At 52.5% G+C, this 10,289-nt stretch overlaps 2 non-coding genes and 1 pseudogene across 2 annotated transcripts; all 3 read left to right on the top strand.

The window, feature by feature from the left end:
• The first annotated feature begins 1,673 nt into the window (after positions 1-1,673).
• LOC135246915 (U5 spliceosomal RNA) lies at positions 1,674-1,785 on the top strand. Its single transcript, XR_010328022.1, has one exon. It is a non-coding gene; the product is annotated as a U5 spliceosomal RNA (small nuclear RNA).
• Positions 1,786-7,316: 5,531 nt separating this feature from the next.
• On the top strand, positions 7,317-7,495 carry LOC135246909 (U2 spliceosomal RNA; annotated as a pseudogene).
• Positions 7,496-7,832: 337 nt separating this feature from the next.
• On the top strand, positions 7,833-7,949 carry LOC135246914 (U5 spliceosomal RNA). Its single transcript, XR_010328021.1, has one exon. It is a non-coding gene; the product is annotated as a U5 spliceosomal RNA (small nuclear RNA).
• Positions 7,950-10,289: the final 2,340 nt, after the last annotated feature.

Below are 10,289 nucleotides of genomic sequence, written 5' to 3'. Positions count from 1 at the left end.
ACCATTGGCTTTTAGTTCCTGGTAAAGTAGTTCCTGGGACTGAAAGTTCCGGGTAATTTTGGTGGAAACGCGGCTTAAGTGTGTCTGTCTGGTGTTTAATTGTTTTAGAGAGGCACCATATGTTTCAGATGCAGACCTAATTTTACTTAGTGTTATTTATTTATTTATTGACCTTTCAGCATTATTACAAGTTCATAAAGACAGTTGTCATTAAAAACACTGAATTATTTTGCTGTTACAATAAAACATCAATACTAAGTAGAAATTTTTTTTAAAAATATTGCAATTATCTAAGCTGAGATCCAGTCTCGTATCCCAAATTTAAATTTAAAATCCGCTGTCATTTAGGAGTCTGCACATATAGGGGATTGGTGATCTCCTGTATCTCTCAGTTCGACATCTTGGGATGGCCAGTTGGTTTGAATTCCTTGCCTGACGACCTGTGAGCTCCTCCCTGAGGGGGGGTAGCCAGTCACTGAAGTTGGACTTTAGCAGCTTTCTGGCAAAGCCAAGACACAGTTGAGTGCGTCTCTCTGATAGATTGCACAATCCGAGAGTGCAGAGAGCCTCTGGGTACCCTGAGTACCTCTGGCCAAGTATGATTTTACAAGCCCGTTTCTGCGTGCTTTCCAGCCTTTTAGCCTGGTCTGTAGTGAGGGAACTGTGCCAGATGGGGGCTGCATACTCCAGCACCGGGCGTACGTAGCCTGTGTAGATGGAAACCAGTTCTGGGTCTCGGACACCAAATTTCTTCAGGCGACACAGAGCAAAAAGCTTCCTGTTCGCTGAGGTCAGCATGTGGTCCACCTGACTGTCCCAATGCAAATTACTCTGGATGGTGACCCCCAGGACCTTGACAGTGTCACAGACTTCCAGAATGTTCTGGTCAATGGAGAGAGTCGGCAGGGCGGGTGGATGCCTCATGTGGGTGACATGTAAAACTTTACATTTCTTTGGGTTGAGTTTCATTTTGTGCTCCTCTACCCAGATATCAAGACCATTCAGGGTCTGTTGGAGGGTACAGGGTAGTTGGAGCTGTTACAATAAATAATTTTAAATCGTCCCACTGAGATAAAGTCATTTGTTTTGGTCATGGAAATTCAGTTAAAGGTTGTGGAGAAGTCATGGAAAAGTCATTGAAAATCATTGGTGAAAAAGTGTATGAACCCTGAACTTGTAATCAAGGTCATATGAAAGGAAAAGTGTGAAGGAATGAAATCAAAGAATAAATTAGAGAATTAATTGAATGAAACTGAAATGGAATGTAAAATAGCAGACTCTGTTAGATGACTCAATTTAAAACAGGTGCCAAATTGAAATTGATAGTGGAGAATTATTTTAACTATAGTGATGTTATCTACCAGTAATAGTAGCCTGTAATTTAAAAGATAACGGTTGTTATTATTTGAGTCATTGCTTATATGCACTTGTGAAAAAAAGGAACGCTGAATGGAAGGTAGATTGTGACATGATGTAGCCCACATGTTCTGTGGAACTTTAATTTATTGGCAAATGTAAATGTTTATTGTTGAAAAGAATTCCAGATAAAGCCACTGATGAGGAAACACTGCTTAAGTTGCAATTGTGATCCTTCTCCCATTTTTCAGGGGTACAACACCTGCGGCTCCGGGCCGGGAGGGCCTACGGTGGCTGGTGACGGCGAGAGGCCACGTGTGCTCGGGTTTCTCTTCATCACGCACAAATCTTTCGCCTTTTACTAAAGATTTCCGTGGAGAGGGACACTCCTGAGTTTGTGCTATTTTTGGATGCTCTGTCCGCCGGACGGTGCGACTTTTCTGTTCTTAAGAGAGCTTGTTGATGACTTGTTGCCATGTGTCCTTGGTTTGTGACTTGTCAGGTAGATGTGTTATAGAGTATGGACTGCCTCCTTGCTTGCATAGCTAGGTAATTACATAGCTGTTCTGCGAGTGCTCGTGCAATTAAACAGCGATAAGAGCCTTTAGCATGTAGGTAGCTACCGTGGCAGGGGACGTGGGGCTTTGTGGGTGGAGCTGAGGTGACGGCCAGAGGTCTCGGGGGAAGCGTCAAGGGGGCCCCGGACCAATGGCGCAGTGGGGACTGGGTCCGGCTGGACCCCGCGATCGGATTCCCGGCCCCCTGGGCGGCGGCGGCCAGCTGTGGCCAATTTTCAGGCCATCGCTTCTCGGCCTTTTGGCTAAGATCAAGTGAAAGGGTTTTGATTGCGAAAAGAGGGATAGTTGTGCGCATGCGCTAGGTGGGCAGAATGGAGGGCCCGGCGCCAGAATTTTCGACTGGTGGGGTGCGTCGGCGAAATACACTGAGGGTCGTCGTCGCATCGGCACGCAGCCAAGAGGTGGATTTGAGGTATGTGGTGGTAGTTTTGTTCAGAGAGCTGTTCCAGGTGGGGACTTCAAGGATGTACTGTTTGCAAGATTACCAGGCCAAGGGTTTTTTTGATGTTACTTTGGACAGTGAGAGCCTGTGTTTGGAGGTTTTTGGAAAGTTTAAGGCGATGGGGCCTCACGAGGCACTGACGGGGATTTTATTGGAGCCCCTTTTTTCGTTTGATGTGAAGATTGTCACGGTTATGATGTACAATCCGTTTGTATCGACTTTGGATGTGGAGTGTTTTTTAAGGAGCCGTTGTACCTTGCTGAAGACAGAGGTCAAGCTGAAAAATGCATTTGGCGTTTGGAATGAAAAGCAGCAATATTTGGTGAGGCTTCAGAGGGATTCAGCAGAAATTGGGGGAGTAAAGCACCTGCCGGCAATGTTCATGATCGGGCAAGACAAAGGGTACCTCACGTATGCAGGGCTTCCTGCATACTGTCGAAAGTGCTTCTGTTACGGCCACATGGCCAAGGATTGCGCAAACGAAATTGTTTGTAGTGTGTGCGGGGAGAAGGGCTATGTGGCAAGAGACTGCACTAATGATAAGGTCTGCCACCTGTGTGGAGGGAAGGATCACCTGTTCCTGAAGTGCCCGGAACGGCACCGGTCTTTTGCGGAAGTGGTTCAGGGAGGAAGGAAGCCCCCTGGTCGTGAAAGTGGAGCGGTGGGGGAGTCGGCTGGAGGAAGTGGGGTCCGGATCCGATCCGGTCCGGGTTCCTCCCCAGGTTGGGGAGCCGGCGCCTCCGGCCGTATCACAGTGCAGGAGGAGGGCAAGGCTGCGGAGGGTCCAGAGTCGGGCCGTCCTGTGGAGGTGACGGGGGAGGTGGTGGCTGAACCGGTGAGCGGTGGGTCTGCGGCGGAGGTGAGTTTGGTGACGGCTCTGGCGGTGGAGGCTGGACGGACTCCGCAGGGGCAGGCAGCACAAAAGCGAGGCCTTGTGGCGGACTGGGCCCTGGCGGTGGAGGAGGAGGACCCGCTGGAACTGGGGAACATCTCCGATATCTTTCTGCCGAGTAAGAAGGTGAAGGTAAATGGGGCTGGGGGTCTTTCTCCAGCAAATTCAGAAAGTTCTATGGGTGTGGGGAGTGGGGAGAGCCTGGAGTGGGACCCACCGTTGCCCATGATGGAGACGGTTTATGATGGGGGAGGTTTTTCACCAGGCTCTCAGAATGAGTTGCCCTATTTAGGGGAGGGGGTGATGGGGGAGAGTTTGGGGGGGTCTGTTTTGTGATGGCAGATTTTTCTGTGATGACCTGTAACGTGCGGGGTTTGGGGGGGAAGGTGAAGAGGGGGGGTGTGTTACAGTTTTTGGCACTTAGGAAGTGCGTAGTGTACTTTCTCCAGGAGGTGCACCTAAGGTCCGAGGAGGATTGTAGGGTTTTTTCAGGGGAGTGGGGTTTGGGGCTTTCTTTTTGGAGTGTGGGGGGAGCCCACTCTTCTGGGGTTGGGATTTTGTTTGGGTTAAAGGACTTTGTTGTGGTGGGGGTTTTTTCCTTTGTGCAGGGGAGGGTTTTGGTGGTGGATGTCGACTGGAGGGGGGTTAAGTGGCGCCGAATAAATGTGTACGCGCCAACGCTGCCAGTAAGAAGGGAGTTGTTTTTGGGTTTCCATGTCATCTTGTCCACGAACCGATGTGTTATTTTTGGGGAGGATTTTAATGTTTTGTTTGAGGGAGGTGATTCTACGTTAGCTGCTTTAAGGGGGTTGGTGAAAAAGTTTGGGTTGGTGGATGCGTTTAGGGTGTTGCACCCGGTGGAGCCAAGCTTCACCTGGGGAAACTCAAGGGGAGCCCGGAGCAGGTTGGATATAGTTTTCATTGGGGGGAGCAGGAGGTGAAATCGGTAGATACTGTTCCTTTATTTTTTTCTGATCACTGTGGGGTGGTTGTGGGGTTGGATGTGGATGTGTCCAGGTTTGGGAGGGGGTTTTGGAGGTTGAATGTCCCAGATTGTGAAGGAAAGCGCATTTCAAGAACGCTTCCGGGCCCTGTATAGAGGGTGGGCCTGCCTGAAGCCCTTCTTTTCTACAGTTGTAGAGTGGTGGGAGGGGTTCAAGGTAAGGGTGAAGGATTTGGCAAGGGAATATTGCAGGGGGAAGAGGAGGAGGGAGGTGAGGAGATATAGGCAGCTACAGGGGCAGTTGGAAGCGGTCTATGTACATTGGAACTAGGGGGGGTTTTGATGAACAGCGATGGGTGTACCTGAAGGAGGAGTTGAAGGGGTGGTTTGAGGAGCGGGCACGGGTGTATTCTTTTAAGTGTAGGGCACAAAAGCATGAGGTGGATGAGAAATGTTCATATTTCTTTCAGACGGTGAGGGTGGCACAGGTGAAAAAGTTGGTGAGCGGGTTGAGGGGAAGGGACGGGAGGGTACGGACGAAGGCAGAGGAGATGGTGGCCGTAGCTTCTGACTTTTATGCGGAACTCTTTAAAGAACAGCCTGTGGATGGTGAGGCGAGCGCGCGTTTCCTAGGTATGGTGGCAGAGGGGGTGCCAGAGGGGGTGCGGGCAGCCCTGGAGCTCCCCATTAGTAAGGTGGAGCTCCGAGGTGCGCTTGGGGGCATGAAGGAAGGTAAGGTGCCGGGGTTGGATGGTCTCCCGAAGGAGTTCTATGCTGAGTTCTGGGACGTGCTGGGGGATGACCTGCTAGAGGTGGTGCAGGAGGTGTTTCGGCAGGGGGAGCTAGCACCGTCAATGAGGGAGGGGGTGGTGACCCTGTTGCATAAAAAGGGAGATCCGGGGGATCTCCGCAACTGGCGTCCCATCACCCTTCTGTGCGTTGATTACAAGCTGCTGGCAAGAGCTTTGGCAGCGCGACTGGGTCTGGCTATGCCTCACCTTGTGAGGGAGGACCAGACGTGCGGAGTGGAGGGGAGGTCAACGATTTTTAATCTACAGCTGGTACGGGATGTTTTGTTTTGGGTGGGGGATCGGGGCTTGCCTCTGGTGGTGGCTAGCCTGGATATGGAGAAAGCTTTTGATAGGGTGAATCACTGGTTTTTGTTTAGCGTTTTGGCTCGGTGCGGGTTTGGTGGGGGTTTTTTAAAGTGGTTAGGGCTAATGTACAGCGGTGTGGGAAGTAGGGTGATGATAAACGGGTACTTGGGGGGTTTTTTGAGGCAGGAGGGGGGGGTCAGGCAGGGGTGCCCACTGTCACCCCTCCTGTACGCGCTATATGTGGAGCCACTGGGGGAGGCGATTAGACGGGAGGGGAAGATCAGGGGGATCTCAATCCCAGGGGGAGGAAGGGAAGCTCTCAAAGTGTCCCTCTATGCAGATGACATGACCCTGTTTTTAAGGACAGAGAGGGGTCTGGAGGTGGCTTTGGGGTTGGTTGAGGAGTTTGGGAGGGGGTCGGGGGCTCGACTAAATCGGGCAAAGTCCCAGATGAAATTTTTTGGTACGTGGAGGGCCAGGGTGGATGCCCTGGGTGGGCTGGGAGTTTCAAAGGGTCCGCTCAGGATATTAGGAGTAGATTTCGGGGGGGACACGGTCGAGGATGCAGAGAGAAATTGGGGGAGGAGGTTGGCAGGGGTGGAGAAGAGATTAGGTCTGTGGTCGGGGAGGCGCCTTACCTTAAGTGGTAAGGTTATGGCCCTGAAGGCGGACATCTTGCCGTCCCTGACCTATTTGGCTAGGGTGTTTATCATGCCCCTGCGCATGCGCAGGGTGTTGACCAGGACAGTGTTCCGGTTCCTGTGGGTGGGGTATGAATATATCCAACGGGTGAGTATGTATCAGGCAGTGGAGGAGGGGGGTAGGGATGTTCCATGCTTCCCGTTGAAGTTTGATGTTATGTTTTATTGCAATATGTGTCTGGCTCTCATGGGGGAGAGGGTGCACAAGTTTCAGCTCTTTGTTCGGTTCTGAATGTCAGGGTACTTCCGTTCCCTGGTGGAGTGGGACAATAGGGTCCCAAGGGCGGGGGTGGCTCCGGCGCAGTTTCTGTATATGGTGAGGTGGGCAAAGAGGAAGGAGGTGTGGGGGAATAGGGAGCTGGCAATGGATCATTGGCGCTTGTATAAGGTGCTGAGGGACAAGATGAGGCCGGAGGGGGGTTTGGGGGTGGGAGTGGGAAGGGAAGGATGGGTGGCCGTGCAGAAAAAAGGCCTAGAAAACAGGCTGAAGGACCTGAACTGGCTAGTGACGCATGGACGGTTGCCGGTGCGGGATACCCTGTACCGGCACAAGTTAACAAGTAACAGGTACTGTCCAAGGCGGGGGTGTGGGGAGGAGGAAACGGTGAGGCACGTGTTTTGGGGGTGCGGATTCGCACAGGAGGTGTGGGCTGGGGTGAAGGGTAGGTATGGGGTTTTGAGGGAGCTGCGCCAGGAGATGGTGCTCTATGGCGACGGCCTGGAGAGGAAGGGGGGAAGGGAGGGCTTCTTGACACTGTTGCTCCTTAGTGTTGTGAAGCACAAATTGTGGGTGGCTAGAGGAGAGAGGGGAGCAGTGAGGCAAGGTTGGACAGGGAGAGGGGTGGTGGAGATGGTGAAGGCGGAGGTGGAGCGGCGTTTCCAGGGGGAAGTGCTGCGGTGGGGGTTTAACGCCGCAAGAGAGCGGTGGAAAGGTTTAATTTGAGGTTACTATAGAGGGGGTGTTTCAGGGTTTGGGGGACGTGTTTGGGAAATGTTTTTGTTTCAGGGGGAAGGGGAGATGGAGGGATGGCTTAGTGGTTGTAAAATGGAGTGGGGGGAGAGTGAAAATGGTGGGGGGGGGCTCTAATAATGAGGATTTGGGGCAAGGTGTCTTTGGAGGGGGTGTTTTGTGGGGAATGTGTTTTGAGCCTGTATAGAGGTACTGAATTGTGTTGGGTGGGTTTTGGGGGTTTGTCGTTTGGAGTTCAAAAAGCAGGGGACGGGGGGCGGGGGGGGGGGGCTATTATGGGAGATCTGGACTTGGACTTGTGGGTTGGAAGGGAAAATGGGTGTGTAATGTGTGAATAAAAGTTTTTCAAAAAAAAAAAAAAATCTGTTCTTATCAGTTTAACATCTGATACATCCCCTATCTGGGGACTACATATTAAACGGATTTTTGAGACTGGGAGTCGGAGAAGGAGCTTGCTCCGTCCGCTCCACGCATCGACCCGGTATTGCTTCTGCTTCTGCTTCTGCTTCTTCGTCTTCGTGGAGTAGACAAGCAACCGAGTCCTTGTGGGGTTTTTTTTTTTTTTTTTAAATCAAAGAAATCGTTTTATCGTGTGTGTGTCTTTCTTTCTATCTTTCTATCTTTCTTTCTTTCTTCGTCAGCTAGCTGGGTAAGTGAAGTTGGTTAAATAAGTCAGCTAGCGAGCCGGTTTGCAGCGGTCCGTGGCTCGCTTGCGCCCTCTGCCAGTTGGGCGGTTATAGCGTCTCCTCTCCCTCTTCCGCGGATAACGCGCGGGGGCGCCGGCGGACAACTCCGGGCCTGCGACTCCGGGCCGGGAGGGCCTACGGCGGCTGGTGACGGCGAGAGGCCACGTGTGCTCGGGTTTCTCTTCATCACGCACAAATCTTTCGCCTTTTACTAAAGATTTCCGTGGAGAGGAACACTCCTGAGTTTGTGCTATTTTTGGATGCTCCGTCCGCCGGACGGGGCGACTTTTCTGGTCTTAAGAGAGCTTGTTGATGACTTGTGGCCATGTGTCCCTGGTTTGTGACTTGTCAGGTACATGTGTTATAGAGTATGGACTGCCTCCTTGCTTGCTTAGCTAGGTAATTATATAGCTGTTCTGCGAGTGCTCGTGCAATTAAACAGCGATAAGAGCCTGTGGTGTGGGGATGGCTGGGTTAAGCAGCCACACCTGCCCTGGGTCAAGCTAATTAGACCTGGCCAATTGGATAATTGGTGAAGAATTAGATAATTGGCCAGGCTAATTGGACCCAGGAACAGCAGTGGCTGCACCTGTGCGCAGTGAGGTAATCACTGCGCACAGGTTAAATCTGCCATCCCCACCCACACCAGGGAGCTCTCTGTCATGACAGGGTTTAACATCGGCTCATTTGGCTATACCATCTTGCCAAACCCTCGTGGAATAAATGTGGACTGTTTTAACATCTTCTCCCTGTGTCTCTGTGCTGGAGGGCCCCAAAGAAAAGCCACTTCGGTGGCCTGTGGCAGGCGTGTTTGCCACAGTGGCGCCCAACGTGGGGCTCCTCCGGCACAGCAAAGAGGCACAGGAGGGCCAGCCAGGAAGCACACTGGAGGAGGGGCGGCTGAGGTGTTCCCGACAGGGCTTCGGGCGGATCCTCCGGGCCAAAAATGGGGAGCGGAAGATGACCAGGGAGGGGAAGGAGGCAATCCTCAGCTGGGATGCTGAGGAGCTGCACCTGGCCGAGGAGGCAGGTCAGCGACGGGCGGTGCACGAGAGGTGGTCGCGCCGTGAGCTGGACTTGGCCGGGAAGGCGGGTCAGCCACGGGCGGCGCACGAGCGGTGGCTGCGCCGTTTTGCTTCCTTTCTCGTCCGTTTGGTCGTTTTTAGTTCTTTGTTTTGGCCTGGTTGGTTTGCCCGGAGCCCATGAGGGGATAAGCCTGCAGCCGCCCGCCAGCAGAGCCGACTGGCGGCCACCACAGCCACGAGGGTTCCTGATCCCCAGCACCACAAGGCCAGTCCACCAGCCCACCAGCCCAGCCACCCCACCACAGCCCCTGGAACAGCCCAAGCCGGTGACGCCCACACCAGCCAGCAGAGCAGCCCAGGACTTCCCGTGCTCCAGGAGGGAGGAGGAAGAAGGGCTGCCTTGTCGTCCGAAGGAGGGTCACCGCATGTACTGGACTGTTCCGGGGCCACCCACCCTGACTTTTTTTTTTATTTTTTATTTTTGTAGCGTGTTTAGAGTTTATTTTTTATTTGTTGTCTTTTGCGTTGTTGGGAGTGCAGGGTGGGGGTGGGGGGTGGGGGGTGGGGGTAGGCTTCGGCCAGTGCTTTTCCCTGGCCTCAGTTTGGCGTTGGGGGTATGTGGTGTGGGGATGGCTGGGTTAAGCAGCCACACCTGCCCTGGGTCAAGCTAATTAGACCTGGCCAATTGGATAATTGGTGAAGAATTAGATAATTGGCCAGGCTAATTGGACCCAGGAACAGGAGTGGCTGCACCTGTGCGTAGTGAGGTAATCAGTGCGCACAGGTTAAATCTGCCATCCCCACCCACACCAGGGAGCTCTCTGTCATGACAGGGTTTAACATCGGCTCATTTGGCTATACCATCTTGCCAAACCCTCGTGGAATAAATGTGGACTGTTTTAACATCTTCTCCCTGTGTCTCTGTGCTGGAGAAAAGCCACTTCGGTGGCCTGTGGCAGGCGTGTTTGCCACAGAGCCTTTAGCAGGTAGGTAGCTACCGTGGCAGGGGACGTGGGGCTTTGTGGGTGGAGCTGAGGTGACGGCCAGAGGTTCCGGGGGAAGCGTTGAGGGGGCCCCGGACCAATGGCGAGCGGGGACTGGGTCCGGCCGGACCTCGCGATCGGATTCCCGGCCCCCTGGGCGGCGGCGGCCAGCTGTGGCCAATTTTCAGGCCATCGCTTCTCGGCCTTTTGACTATAACCAAAAGAGAACGAAGATGATGACACCAGAGGGTGCTGTGCCGACCCACCGGGTGCGGCTGAAGAATACGGTTCGTTTCGTTGCGGAGGATGGATCAGAACGGAAGAAGGATTATGGTTTGGATTTTTTTGTCAAAGATGTACTGAAAGGGCTTTTGAAAATTGATGTTAGCACGGTTTTTTGTTTGCAGGATTTTTCTTCACGGGGCTTTTATGATTTAACTTTTTATTCCAAAGCAGCATGTCTCAATTTATATAATCACCTTGTCAGCGTCAAGAATGCCAAGCAGTTGGAAGGAATCCGGGTGGAGCTTCTCTACGCAAAAGCGCTAAGACCTCTTACAATCCATCTCTACAACCCGTTTGTGAGGGAAGAGGATATTTTGAGTTTTTTGCAGAA

This window comes from Anguilla rostrata, unplaced genomic scaffold (assembly GCF_018555375.3).
Source record: "Anguilla rostrata isolate EN2019 unplaced genomic scaffold, ASM1855537v3 scaf0967, whole genome shotgun sequence".
Classification (NCBI taxonomy): Eukaryota; Metazoa; Chordata; class Actinopteri; order Anguilliformes; family Anguillidae; genus Anguilla; species Anguilla rostrata.
The sequence above is the reverse complement of the archived record's forward strand: the minus strand, read 5'-3'. Positions and strand labels throughout refer to the sequence as shown.